At 47.6% G+C, this 14,329-nt stretch overlaps 1 long non-coding RNA gene across 1 annotated transcript in view; it reads left to right on the top strand.

Annotated features, from left to right (window-relative positions):
* The first annotated feature begins 13,814 nt into the window (after positions 1–13,814).
* Positions 13,815–14,329, top strand: part of LOC119399772 (uncharacterized) — an 8,892-nt gene continuing 8,377 nt past the window's right edge. Inside the window, exon 1 of the long non-coding RNA XR_007416919.1 lies at positions 13,815–13,936. This is a non-coding gene — a long non-coding RNA (uncharacterized LOC119399772). The remainder of the gene's footprint in view (positions 13,937–14,329) is intronic.

Raw genomic sequence — 14,329 nt, 5'->3', positions numbered from 1 at the left:
AAATATCTCAAGAAAGATAGCAGGAAGATAATAATAATTGTTAGGGTTTAACTTCCCAAAACCACGATGCGATTATGAGGGGCGCCGTTGTGGAGGGCTCCGGAAATTTCGGCCACCTGGGGTTCTTTAACGTGCACCTAAATCGAAGTACATGGACCTCAAGTATATTCGCCTCCATCGAAAATGCGACCGCCGCGGCCGAGACACGATCGACAGCAGGAAGAAAAAGTTAGGGTAGATGAAGATATCTTCTGTTAGGTAAACGCTTGTTCTATCAGATCTAGCATAGCTGATGTGTATTGGATCGCTGATGTGTGAACGCCACCAGACGCAAAGCAACCCTATGCTTCAGATTTCGTAATGGAGCACCACGCAGGAAAGCGGCATCAGAATATGCGCGATAATCGCCGCATGCATTGTGGTACACGGCACTGGACAGTGAATAAGGGTGTCATGGCACTGGCGCAAGTAAAAAGAAAAAAAGATCGAGAAAAAATCGAGACGCGTGAGCTAAGCATAGACGTTCGCGCGCTTGTTCTGTCGAGACTGTGCGAGTGCTGTCATGTTACTCTGCTCAACCAAAACGGGCGCGCACGCCTCATCACCTGCCCTCACTGGTGGACTCTACCAGAAACATAAAATTATATCAATGCCCTTAGTTTTATTCAGGCGGTTTAGTGGCACCAATACCAGCTTGAGAAGTGGAGTGAGCCAACAATTGTTGTTTCGTATGGTGGTGTTCCTATGGGAGTATCTTGTATCTTAAGATACACGATACATTGCTGAATGTATCGGAAATACAGATACAGATACTCATATTGCGAGACGTATCGCGATACAGATACAAGATACGCAAAGAGTATTTAAGATAGTATCTAAGATACATGTATCTTCGATACTGCCCAGCACTGTTATGTAGTCAATATAGCGAAATATCAATATAAAAATTGTAGTACTTATCCAGGAGCATCAGATTCTTACTCGGCGCTAATATTGTTGTAATGCATATTATTTTTCAGCCTGCCGTTAATGCACGATATTTTCAAAAATTACCACGTGACTGCCCCCTGACACGTCGAACTTTTGGTGTGCCCATATAGAAGTTGAACGAATTATTAAATGCTGCTGACCGCAGAGAGGTCGATTTAACAGGGGTCACGTGTTACGCCAAGGAGGCCCGGGATATGCTCGCTAACCCTTCTGCGACCAACATTTATCACTCCTTAATATCTAAACTCATCCGCCACCTGTCAATCTCAGAATACCAAAAGATGCGGCAACTTATAGCGTCCACGGAATTCATCGATGACAGACCTTCGTAGCTGATGCGAGACATGTATGCTTTTGTCGCCAACACTCTTGTCTTCGATTCTTTCCAAGATCTTCCCTCCAAAGGTCGCCTCCACCAAAGCAAATGCAACGGCTTCAGGGAAGAACTAGGCAGGTTACTACAGAATTCTAGTAATATACGGAGCAGTTCAGCACTTTGCCAAGTTCTTCAAGCACAAACAAACGACAAGGCTAATAACATTATTCTACGCTCAACGCCAGCACAAACTTCCGTCAGCCATTTGTCACCCAATTCACCACCGACATCTAGCACTTCATCTGCGAAGATAGCGCAGTCGCAGACGTGCTTCCACGAGTGCAAGCTATCAGCTCTTCGCCGATAACAACTGATATCCTCTATGAGGCTACGAGAACGGACCCTGAACTCCAGGAACTCCTTATGGTGGATCTTCGCAACAGGCGGAACAAGTAATCATTCCCAATCCGCGACTGCAATCTCTTGCGACATGTCCGCAGGTCCAAGCAGGCCTTACGTACCTTGTTCCCACCGCCACGGTCATATCAACCAGCTGTACAACGTCAGCCATCCGGGAATCCTCGCCTCTACACGCCTTGCGGACAACCGCTACGTCAGGCGTTTCATGCAGCGTGACTACCGTATCTGCGCCCACCCCTGCCTTTCTCCCCTTGGATCGTTCCCTTAGCCTTAGAGTCAGGTTAACAGGTACACTTTGACATTCTAGGACCATTTCCATCGGCCAGATCTAATCGCTACTGTCTCACTGCTATCGATCGATACACTGTATGGCCTGAAACATGGCCTCTCGAAGGAATCATATTGGAAAACATCGCTGCGGTCTTCTGAACCGGTTGGGTAGCTAGCTTCGGCTCCTCTTGCCACGTTGCAACAGATAAAGGTGACCAATTTGAATCTTAACTCTTCGGCCTGCTGGGGATCGCCGTCGGGTAGGAGCGCTTCATGACCACGAGTTACTGAGCTTGCACCGATGGGATGATCGAGTGCTTACACAAGCGATTCACAGCAGTCATCTTGTGTCCCCGCGACTACGCCTGGCTTGCGGCTAACCGAGCTTCATCCTAGGCCTTCGTGCTCCCTTCTAGCCGGACATTCAAGCCACACCTGCAGAGCTCGTCTATGGGGTATTCCGTCAAACAAAAATATGCCATCCCGTCCCAGACCCAAACGATTACAACAAATCCTACCCTTTTCTACTCCTGGATCCAACGCACCTGGGGCAAAAAAGTGTCGATTCTGGCGTCCTTTTTATATGAATACCGAATCGCTGCCCTAAACGTAAGGTTAATTCAGCATATTGGATGTTGAATTTGTTACAGCAGACCTAATATAATCGATATTTGCCAGGTGTCGTGGATGGAAAATAATAGTCATCATGAACCGGCACGCGCTCAGTCACCACCCAAGCATTCCACCGTACGCACGTAAACACGTAAACGTATGTGCTACATTGGCTCGGTGACGGTGGACAAGGCAGGAACTGACGTCACTTATGTGTTATGTGTACTTTTTCTGTATTCTTGCCATAGTGCGGGAAACAGAGAGGGTCATTGTGTAGGGCCTGGAGTACTTCTGGTCTCAATGCTGAATGCTATAGTCGAAAGTAGTTGGCTCGAAGGGGCGAGACGTTCTTGAGGAGAACGCCATTCCGCAAAAAAAAGAACGGCGCCAGTCCTCAGTTGGACACCTTCGCAACAACGGCGGTCCTGCCCTCGGTGTATTCCCCAAGGCCAATGAGTTCTGGGTCTGCTCGCTGTCATTCGGCGAAGTCATCGGCACTTATGATTCTAAAGAAGCAGTCATCCTCCTGGTCGTCCTGCGGATGTGGGTCGACGGGGGCCTGAGACAGGCAGTCAGAGTTCGAATGTTTTCTTCCGGACTTATAAACGACAATAAGGACGAATTCTTGTAGCCGTAGGCTGCCACTGTGCAAGGCGATCTGATGGGTCCTTCCAGTTAGCTAGCCAACATGAGGCGTGGTGGTCGCTCGCAACTTTGATGGGCCGTCTGTAGAGGTAGGGGTGAAACATTGATGCAGCCTAGATGACGGCCAGGCACTCCTTCTCTGTTGTGGAATAGTTGATTTCCGGCTCCGCGCAGCGGTCCAGGGACCCGGGGGGTCAAAACACACTTGCTATTAAAGTTTTTCTCTCTCTCTCTCTCTGCCTATGATAGTGGCCGGCTGGCATAACTGATGAGCATTTCCAGTCAGTCAGTCAGTCTTCTGCGCAAGGAAGGCACCGAGTCCTACGCTGCTTGTGTCTGTGGGGATTTCTGTATCGGCTATTCGTGGAAATGCGCTGGTATAGGAGGTATCTGAAGGTGTAATTTCACTTCTTCAAATGCTTCGATTTACGCCGTTCCCCCCTTGAATGATGTGGAGTTCTTGAATGACTCGTCGGTCTTCATGAGGTGCGCTTGCGGCTCTGCTATTCGTGAAAATTTCTTGATGAAGCACCTGTAGTAGGCGCACAAGCCGAGAAATCAGCATACAGCCTTCTTGTCGGTGGGTGGCAGGAAGGCAGTAATTGCAGCTATTTTCCGCAGACATGGGCGTACATCATTCTTCCTGATCACGTGCCCCATAAAAAGAGCTCCTCGTACGCGAAGCGGTACTTTTTTAGGCTTCAAGGTGAGTCCTGAAGTCTTGATTGCTTGAAACACAGCTTCAAGGCGCTGCAGCTGTTCCTCGAAGTTTGAGGCAAAGACAACGACGTCGTCCAAGTATACGAGGCACGTGTGCCACTTCAAGCCGGCCTTTACGGTGTCCATAACGCGTTGAAAAGTCGCAGATGCCGAGCAAGGACCGAAGGGCACGACCTTGAACTCGAACAGACCGTCGGGTGTTATAAAGGCAGTCTTTTCTCGGTCTCTCTCGTGGACTTCTATTTGCCAGTAGTGAGTCTTGAGGTCCATCGATGAAAAGTAGTTGGCGTTAGGGAGTCGATCTTGTGCGTCGTCGATTCGCGGGAGAGGGTACACGTCCTTCATCATGACCTTGTTCAGGCAACGATAGTCGACGGAGAAACATAGGGTTCCATCCTTCTTCCTCACTAACATCATAAGTGACGCCCACGGACTCTTGGACGGCTGGATAATGCCGTCGCGTGGCATTTCATCGAACTGTTTCTTAACGACCTCGCTTTCTCGCGTCGAAACTCGGTACAGGTGAGCGATTCGTCGGTCACTTCTTCGTTATGATGCGATGTTCTGCGACTAGGGTATGTCGAATTTTTCAGGACGACGAGAAGCAGTCCTTGAATTGCTGGAGCAGGGCTGTAGGTGGTCTTCCTTGTGCTTCTGGAGGGTCGGGTTGATGTCGAAATCTGGTTGGGGACCTCGATCCGTCGAAGCGGTTCGGTAGCATCCAAGTGGGCGAAAGCATTGCTCTTCTCCGCATGGCGGCTACAAAGTGGGTGGAGCATCTGCTTAACTACTCTTTGTCCATTGCACTTCGTCCAACAGAAACTTGGCTACATTTGTACAGTCCAGCGCACTATATGTAGGACTTCTCTGCCTCTACTGCACGGATCCTTCTTGCGTATCGGTGGCTCAGCAGGCAACATCACGCTACCTGACAAGAGTAGATGCATGGCAACCCACCTTTAATGTGGGTCAAAATGTGGAGACCTGTCGGTCGCTTCATCTGATAGTCACGTAGCATCCTTCAAGCTGACTAATTTCACGAACTGTAAGCCATTCTGGAACGTTAATTCGATGTGTGTACCAACAGTACATTGAAAAGCTTCATATGCCGACACATTAGCAACCGCATATAAAGTGTGTAATAACGTGCTCTTGCGAAGCTCGTAAATGAACATCCATAGCAAGGTTTGCTATGTTGTATGCTCAACTTGGGACATTCGAGCCAGAAGCGATTCTCTCTATCAGTGCAGAGGTCGCTTCTGAAGAGCGAGCATGAACTTGGGACTATTTATTGTCAGCTTGAATGTCGGCTACCCCTGCTCTTTTCCTTAATGTCATAAATACCATTTATTATACTTTTTTATATTATACTTCAATAGTACGCGTATCATGCCCCATGAAGTAGCGGTGGGCAGCGCTGGTTTAAGAGTGATGTTTACCACACCAAAAAGGTGGGTAGTTTGCCGAGAAGTAAACGGCAGCGAAAAAGTTCTTGAATTCTGCAGTAAGCGGCATTCCTGAAATTTTTAGGAGCGGAGCTCTTTAAGCTTTTCGTTACGCCGATAGTGTGAACAGTAAATATTTCCATCATGAACCGGTACGGGCTGGTTTCGTCTTTTTCAACTTCTGCTTCGCTCCCACAACACGTGCGTTCATTTCTCCGACGTGGCCTGTAATAACCCTGATGCGTGAATGAGAAAGATATAAAGAGAAAGCAAGAGAGATAAGGAAGCGTTAAATTGAGAAAGAGAGAGAGAGACAAGGAAAAAAGGGCAAGAAGGAGATAAATACACAGAAAAGCACAACAAACGCAGAGTAGAAATAAAAATTACATCATATCCCGCTAAAGGGGACCATAAGGCGATGCGAAGGCGGAGCACTTGCACGATCGCGTTCCGCTGGCGTTCGTTGGGCACGCTACCGACCTCGCGTCGTGGAAAGCGAAGAGGAACACTACGCGCGTCGTGACTTCCCTCTAGCCGTTAATTCTCACAGGGCGAGCGGTGAACGCGGTCGAGAGGCGTGCGAGAAAGGAGCAGCGTAGGAGAGCAAAGAGAGGGGAGGGGACACGCATGCGCTGGCGCTTATCGTGGCGCTGCCCAGGAGAGAAGTTCGGCATGTCGAGCCCGCATTTCAGAGGAGTCAACCGACATAGGGCGAGCGGGGAACGCGGTCGACAGGCGCGCGAGAGGGGAGCAGCGTAGGGGAGGAGATTGGGAGGGGACACGCATGCACTGGCGCTCATCGCGGCGCTGCGTAGGAGAGAATTTCGGCATGTCGAGCCCGCATTTCAGAGGAGTCAACCGATGCAAGCTGGATATAGGTGATTCTGTTCAGAAATAAGAAGTTTGGTTTGGTGTGCACAATAACTGTCTCTCGAAGAGGACACCTCAACCGGTACGCACGCGGGACAAGGGGATGAAAAGGAGAAGGAGAGGAGGAAAGACACAAAAGGAGAGCTTCCGGGAAGGTAGGACGAGGGTTGAACTGTACTACGTGGCGTGTTGGGTTTAAAGCCGCTCGCCAAGGCCGGCAGCGTCGATGATGGAGAGAAGTGGCTGACTGGGCTAGATGGTTGTCCATAGTAAAGGTTGACAGCGCGAAAAAAACACACGGCGGACAGGAATAGTTGCAGCGCTTGTCCGTCCTTTTCCTTTCCGCCGTGTCTTTTTTTCGCGCTGTCAACCTTAAGAAGGAGAGAAGGGCGGCAAGGGCGTTACGGCGACGATCGCTGCAGCCGGTGCGAAAGTGGGTGTCCTCGAGTGTCTCACAGGGCAGACTGAGAAGGCGGTAGCGGGTGGCTAGCTGCTTTCTTGCACAGGCAGATGTTGGACACTCGCACAGCAGGTGAAAAAGTGTTTCAACAGCGCCGCAGTCGATGCAAGCTGACGAAGGAGCTCCCCGCAGCCACTGTTTTCGTTACCCCGTCCATGCCGAGCCAGTCCGCAAGGGAAAGAGAAGGGAGCGCTCTCGCCGGGAGAAATCAACGGTGGGGAGAAGAGGAGGGGGCCTTCCATCGGCGACCCGCTCGTCTGGGTGGTCGCGCTGCAATTCTCGCCGAAACTTACATCGCGCGGAATCGAAAGCGTTGGCGTATGGTGTCAATGGGGTCGCGGGAGAATGCGCCTGTTTAGCCAGATCGTCGGCAGCCTCATTTCCCGCGGTACCAACATAGGAGGGAAGCCACTGGAGTACAACATCACAGCCGTGCTCCTGAACCGACCGCAGGCTGTGCGCAACACGCTGTGAAAGTGGCGGGCCGCGTTCCTCCTTCATGAGCTGTCGCAGAGCTGACCTTGAGTCACAATAAATCGCAGCGTTCTTGATGGTAGGTGACTCACGAAGGGGGTCAGCAGCCAGCTGCAAGCCAACGAGTTCTGCGGTAGTCGAGGAGGCGCAGAAGTTGAGGCGGCACTGCAGTGATTTGCGGAGCTCAGGGGCAATGCAGGCGACCGCAGCTGAACGGTCTCGTAGCACAGAACCATCAGTATAGACTTGTGTTCTGCCGGCTAGGTCGTCGTGCATCCCGGCTGCAGCCTCCTGAGCGATGGCACTGTGTGGTGTGTTGCGCTTTTAATGTATGCCCGGCAGTTCAAAGTAAACACAGAGGGGCGCTCGCCGGTGTGGCGGGGGCCAGCGCGCACACGGGGCAGGCTCGTCGACAACAAGACTGTCGTAAAGGTCCATGATTCGACCGGCATCAGTGTTTCCCAGTTGAAAATGACAACAGGACTTGCCTTGAGACAACAGAAATTTCTGTTGTCACAACAAGATTTTTCTGTAGTTACTACACATTTCAATTGTGGGGACAGACTTCTCTGTTGTGCAGCGCATATTTTTGTTGTCTCAACAGAAGTGTGTTGTGTCGAATGTGTAGTGGTACAAAAGGAAGCTGTAGTACTACGACAAATGTTTATAGTACTCTATAAAAATGTGTTGTCACAATAGGCACCCGGCTGTTACTACAGGAATGTCCCTGCAGTATGCGACAAAATTTTGTTGTACTACAGAAATGTGTTGTGCTACAACAGAAACTAGTTGTCTTAGTGTGTCTTCAATTGTGACAACAGAAGCCTTCCTCAACTAATGCGACAAAAATTTGTAGTACTACGAAAACGTTTCGTGGTACAACAGAAATTTGTTGTCTAAGCATGCATCCAATTGTGACAACAGAAGTGTGCCTTGATGAGACACACTTCTGCATTACTACATCTTTATTTGCTAGTATTTTCTGTCCTGAAACCTGATGCCTTTATACACATATATATCAACTGAAAACTGATTGTGCTGTATATCTATGAAAAGTATGCTAGTGCCCAATGTGCCAGTGCACGTGCTAGTGCACAAGACAGAGAAGCGTGCAGTCATGATGAAACTGCCCCAGCCATGAATATAGTTGATAGAGCTTGTAGCTTGGGTGAGTTGGTGATTGAATATCAACATGCATGGCTGCATAGCATAAATTGAACGAAGACAGAAGTGAGGACACAACACAGTGCATGCGTTGTGTCCTCTCTTTTCGTTCATTTGTGTTGTGCAGGCATGTTTACATGAATATCCATTTTAAAAATTTATAATATGGCCATGGAACACCCTTTCCATGGTATCGTCAGGACTGAACTATACATGTAAATGAAGAGAGCAAATTAAGAATTGAATTCCAATTTCAAGAACTGAAGATTCACTTTTTGGGGTTAGCGCAGAACAGCATGTGCATATCCATGTCCTTGCCAAGATAAAAATAACAAAGAAAGTGGACAAGATAAGGTTTTGGGCTTTACATTGGGAAAAACATAATGAGCATGGTGTAGCAGGGGACTCTGGAATAATTTATACCACATCAGGATCTTTAATGTGTACTTAAATCACATATAAAGTGCATGCATGTTTCTTCATTTCACCCTCATTTAAGTGTGGCTATCATGGACAGATTCAAACGTGCAGGCTTCATGCTAAGCAGCTAAATGCTATAGCCTCCTAGCTACCACGTTGGGCAAAAAGCACAATGAACTGAAGTCGTGTATATCTCTTTAATATCAATAATGCATCCAGCCAATACATTTTTCACAAGCACAGAAGTCCAAGATGAGTGTTTTTTTTCTGTGCTCCTTCAAAACAAAAGCTAAGTACACAATCATTACCACACCAATACCATGCTTAAGAGGACAAATAAATGTACAAGTTTGAAGGAGACATCATTATAACACCACGGGCACAACCACCTTCGCATGTTAATTGCTTCTTCAGGTGGTATGAAGCAGTGGGGTAGAGCACGTGCCTGTTGAGAGAATCTGGCCTTATGACTATATACAAATGCTTCAAGGGAGCTTATATAATTACTCGTAAACATAGCTCGTTGCCAGATGCATCACCTTTCAAACTGTAGCAGTCAGTTTCCACAATGTAACTTTTCGTTTTCAAGTCTGCCTACCCTTATGAAGTGACTGCGTGTGCGTTTGGTGCTTCTGCTGCAGTGTTTAGATGATGCACACAAGATGCGTGCTATTTGCAACATGCAATCTGGAAAGGCTGCAAGCATGTCGAATGGCCAGTTGCCTGTTGATGAGGAACTATGTGCAAAGTGGCAGAAGAAAATTTGCCGGAAAGATTTTGGTTAATGACAAGTCTCTCCCCATTGTTGTATGCAGCAAGAATATTATTTCGCGCCACTATGTTAGAGAAAATTCTGGTCCCTGGTGCAGTGTGAGAAGCATTTGGGGGGTGTCTGCACAACCTGAAATACTTCTGCCCCCTGCAAACCCTCAGCAAAGAAACTGCGTAAAGATAGAAAAGCTTGAGATTCTACTTCTTCGAGCAAGCCAGAAAACTAGAGAGAGCCAGATGGTCATGAGCCTGCCATTTCGTTTGCCCCAAAAAAGAAGGTTGAACAGATCATCACATAAACAATAACAATGCACAACGAGCCAGTTGACACATTTCATTGATAGCGGGGCTTCTGTCACAGGTTACACATTACCCTGTAGGTGGAAGGTCCGCAGCAGCTAGGCGCTGAGAGAAAAATGTTGAGCTTTTATGGTAACAACAAGCACTACACCTCACTCTTATAGAATTTCGTGGATGTTCAAAAGGGGGAAAAAAGCTGCTTTGCAGCCTCATTGAACTGAAAGACATTGAACGTTGCAATCCTACCCTGAAAAAATCCTCAGAGCGGATCATACGGTGCCCTATTTTGCTCAAATGCCATGACCGTGCCTGAACCAAGCTGCTGATATCACCACCGCTCACTGTGGAGGTACGCCAGTCTTAGCTCATGATCAGTGAAAATGAGTGGTTGAATTAAAGAAAGGCTGGTTTGACAAAGCTCCTCTCCTAAGCCGCACCAGTGCAAGCCTTCATTAAGAGTAGTTGAGCTTTCAATAAAGCCATAGTGCGTACAGATGATCGGACGTCTGACATGGTATTCGGCATCAGACAGGCAAGAAAACAATAGCCGAGCAGCACGAATGAAACTTTTGCTAACAGTGTACTGTATGCGACGAGCTTCAAGGAGTAACCATTTCGTAGAACGTGCCATGTTTTGTTATTTCAGAAAAAATCCAAGCGGAAGAGACTTGTTTTCCTAGATGAATGTCGAATGTCGTCATTGAAATTGTTGAAAAATGCCGTTATTCCTCAGAGCACAGTGCTGGCCAACAAGCGGGCTGGATGCTAATGGCAGCTGATGACAAAATTGTAGTAGTGTGGTGTCTTGAAGCGATTGCGCAGGGTAAACAGCAATAGTGCACCTTGTGGCTCTCGACAGAAGCTATGCTGGCCATGCTTATGCATACCATACCTATGTTCGTGCGTTTGTATGTGTGCGTGTGTATATATACACAGGCAAAATCGAAAAACTTCGAGGAGGGCCTACCCCCCAATGCTACGCCAGTGCACATACTATACGACAGATGTCTTGTCGAAAGTCGTGTTCATGTTCCACATGTTCACAAGCATGCTGGATCTTTAGAGCCACTTAGTGAGCCATCATCTAGTGTAATGGCGAATCACTGAACACACCAAAGTTTCACTGCACCCCCATGGAAGAGGAGTTGCTCTCAAACGAGTTCATTTTTTTAGCTGTGAACCAAACCCTATAGCTAGGGCTCCGTGTTTTCAGCTTATCCGAAAAAAAATTCGATAAAGTTCGTTGATAAAATTTTTAACAATTCGGATTTATTCGATAAACTCTGATTTCAAGGGCCAATATGACCTCGTGCTGTTCTTTATCGAAAGGGCAAGTTATAAGCGCTCATTGATACATCTTCTGGTATGACCGATTTATAGATTACCACGCCTAACTGTATTAGGCGATGTAGCTGTATGGTGCTCCGACTCAGCTTCCTACATGCAGAAGCTTCACAAGGTCTTGCAACTTTCGAACCCCAAATTCAAGGCGCTTCAATTCAAAGATCCACGCCACCTACTTAACAACGCTCTGGAGGATGGAATCAGGACGAGCTCGTTCAACGTAGTTCACGATTTTGTAGTGCCCTTTCCTGCCCTGTTGAGGTCGTCGCGGGAGCTGCGCCATAAGTTTGGTCTTGTGTGCTTGGCCATGGGCATTCCCATCAAGTCGCTGAAAACCGTATGTTCGCTGAGGTGGTTCTCTTTTTATGAAGCTCTAGAAGATACTTCGGACAACTGGCGCGCCATTTTGTCATTCTTGAGAAGCGACGAAGCCAAGGTAACGAAGTGTGAGAAGCTCAAGAGTCTTATTTCATCACCTGAAGCTGTGCACGACTTGCTCGTTAAGGTGAGGTTTCTGAAGACCAATTCGTGTGCCGTGCTCTCAATCGTCAAGGAACTTGAGGCAGAGAGTACCCTGGTACACCAACTTTATCCCGTACTGGGGGTTCGTTTGCACGCACTCATCAGTCAATGGCTTGATCCAACCGAGGTCTTCGCATGGGATGTCACAGGTCTGTTGGACCTCCTTGACGAGACTGACCGCTTAATGACTGTTGCAGACTTTCACGGATACTACGCTGCTGTCGCCGAAGGGTGGAGACAGACATCTGAGAGGAACCTGTGCGATCAACTACATTACAACAAAGAATCGTTTTGGTACTGTGTTCAAATTGTGAATACAAATGTGAAGCATGAGCTGCCCTGCGTGCTCGAAACCTATGCGCCTATTTTTTAATTAGTGCTCCTTGAAACTGACGACATGAGCCAGCTCCTGAGTGATTTTGCGAACTATCAGTGCTATGAAATTGTAACATTGTTGAACCCCTGTCGTTTTGGAGACTTCACAATTTCCAGTGGCCAGTGCTTTCCCGCTGTGCGTTGTGTCTTCTGGCGCTTCCTGTTTCTAGTGCTAACGTTGAAAAGGCATTTTGAAAGCTCAGTCATCAAGTGAAAGGAGCGCGCTTCGATCACTGACAGCAACCTCGCAAAGTATGCTTGCGTGTTTTACCATAAGCTCTAAGCATAAGGTTGTTATACGCACAAATACAGGTATTTGTGTTCAAGTATTTCGCTTGTGCGTATATGTTTGTGTCCATTCAAACCTTCTAGAAAAAAAGATGTACTTCATGTGTTTTGATGTTTTAGTATTCAGATATGAATGGATTTAAGATTTTGAGGTTCGAGAATAATACAAATCTCCGAATATCGGAGAATTGGAGATTTACGAGAAATAACTCTGTTAAACGCCAAACTTCCGTCAAAAATATAAACTTCGATAAACACCCGCCGATTATTTAAGAAAAATAAACACCGAAAACACTGAGCTCTACAAGATATTCACTTAAGAGGGTGTTGAGGCGAGCTCGTTGGCACGGAATCATTAGAATGCAGCGCTAAAACATAAAACACACGGGGCGAGAACGAGGACAGGCACTGGGAACGAGGACAGCGCCCGTGCTCGTTCTCGCCCCTTGTGTTTGTGTTCTTTAAGCGGCTGCATTCTAAAAGATATCACAGTGAACATCAACACACATTCGCACCACACATTTCACGATGGACGAGCCAGGCCACCGCTATGCTGAATATCACGAAAGCAAATCCTAATCCACATTTGCACTTTCTGTATACACACACACAAACACGAATCACATTTGCGGCTTCTCAGACGTGCGCTTTTCGTGTGATGCTCACGGGAAATACCACACACACGCACGCACGGGCGCGCACGCTCCATTCATTCTAACTTCGGGCTAAGCACGAGTATCGTGCTGCACGAACACAACACAAACACGCATGACATTTGCGGCTTCGCAGACGTTGCATTTTGGTTTGATGCTTGCTGCTGCGTTCGATTAGGAATGCAGGTGGTAGCAGGTGGTGCTCTTGGGGAATTACGCGCAACATTACACAGCCACCATTCTTTCGGAACTTCGGGCTAAGCACGGGGATTATGCTGCAACAAACACAACAACGGCGTACCGTACGAAGACTGCTGTAACGATCATCGTACAATCGCGTATGCAACGACTACGAACAGCTGTTGCCCCGTCAACATAGTGCTGTCCTTAAAGTGACGGCGGTGACGGGCCTCCTCACCTAGTTTTATAATTACTTCGGTACTTGTGCCTATGAAATTACAAACCACTCGTGCTATTCGCTCCTGTTGATGAAAGTTAACAGTATAATGACGATTTAAACAACAACATTAAAACAATTTGTCATGTTTGCGGCTGTTACTTTTAACAAGCGGTAAATAGCGCTGCGCTTCTTCCTTTTTTTTTCCCGCGCCCCATGGAGGAAGAAAAAAAATGGCTCCACACTTTTGTGTTCCTTCACGCAGCAACGTGATCGGCGTGTTTCGATGATCTCGACGCTCAGCAAGATCCATTGTGCAGTGTTAAGTTCAAGAAATGTTTTCCTCATCGTATGCAGCAGTGAATTCTCTTGTGCGCTTCGTGTTTCCGCCCGCTGGATATCGACGATTTTGACAAAGAACTCTACGAAGTCTTGCGGGCTGGCGAGGAAAACGGCAGCACCCACTTACTGCACTGAGCCGTGAGTATTGCAGCATTACTTCACTTGTTTGTAAGCACCCCCGTTAAGACAAAATTGTCCGCCGACTGCAGAAACTGAGGAAGGGATGGAGGAGGCGTGAGTCGAACAACAACCGACGTGTGCAGCGGAAACTCGGCGATGCTCAACTGGACCGGGATCACGAAAAAGTGAGCTACGCCTGTATGCTTTCTTTTTAATGTAACGGAAAGCTTCATTGTGCGTTTTCGTTCCGAGTGGAGTGAGCCTTGGCGATACGCATAATGAAAATAAAGTAAAATGGTGTGCTGAAGAGATATTCGAGTTCGTAAGCATCATTCAGCAGCATTGCGAGATGCTTTCGCAATTAACCCCGCAATTTCTTAGTCTTCTAATGATCGACAGCAGCATGTTCTC

This window comes from Rhipicephalus sanguineus, chromosome 7 (genome assembly GCF_013339695.2).
Source record: "Rhipicephalus sanguineus isolate Rsan-2018 chromosome 7, BIME_Rsan_1.4, whole genome shotgun sequence".
Taxonomy (NCBI): domain Eukaryota; kingdom Metazoa; phylum Arthropoda; class Arachnida; order Ixodida; family Ixodidae; genus Rhipicephalus; species Rhipicephalus sanguineus.
Note: the sequence above shows the minus strand (reverse complement) of the source record. Positions and strands in the feature narration are given on the sequence as shown.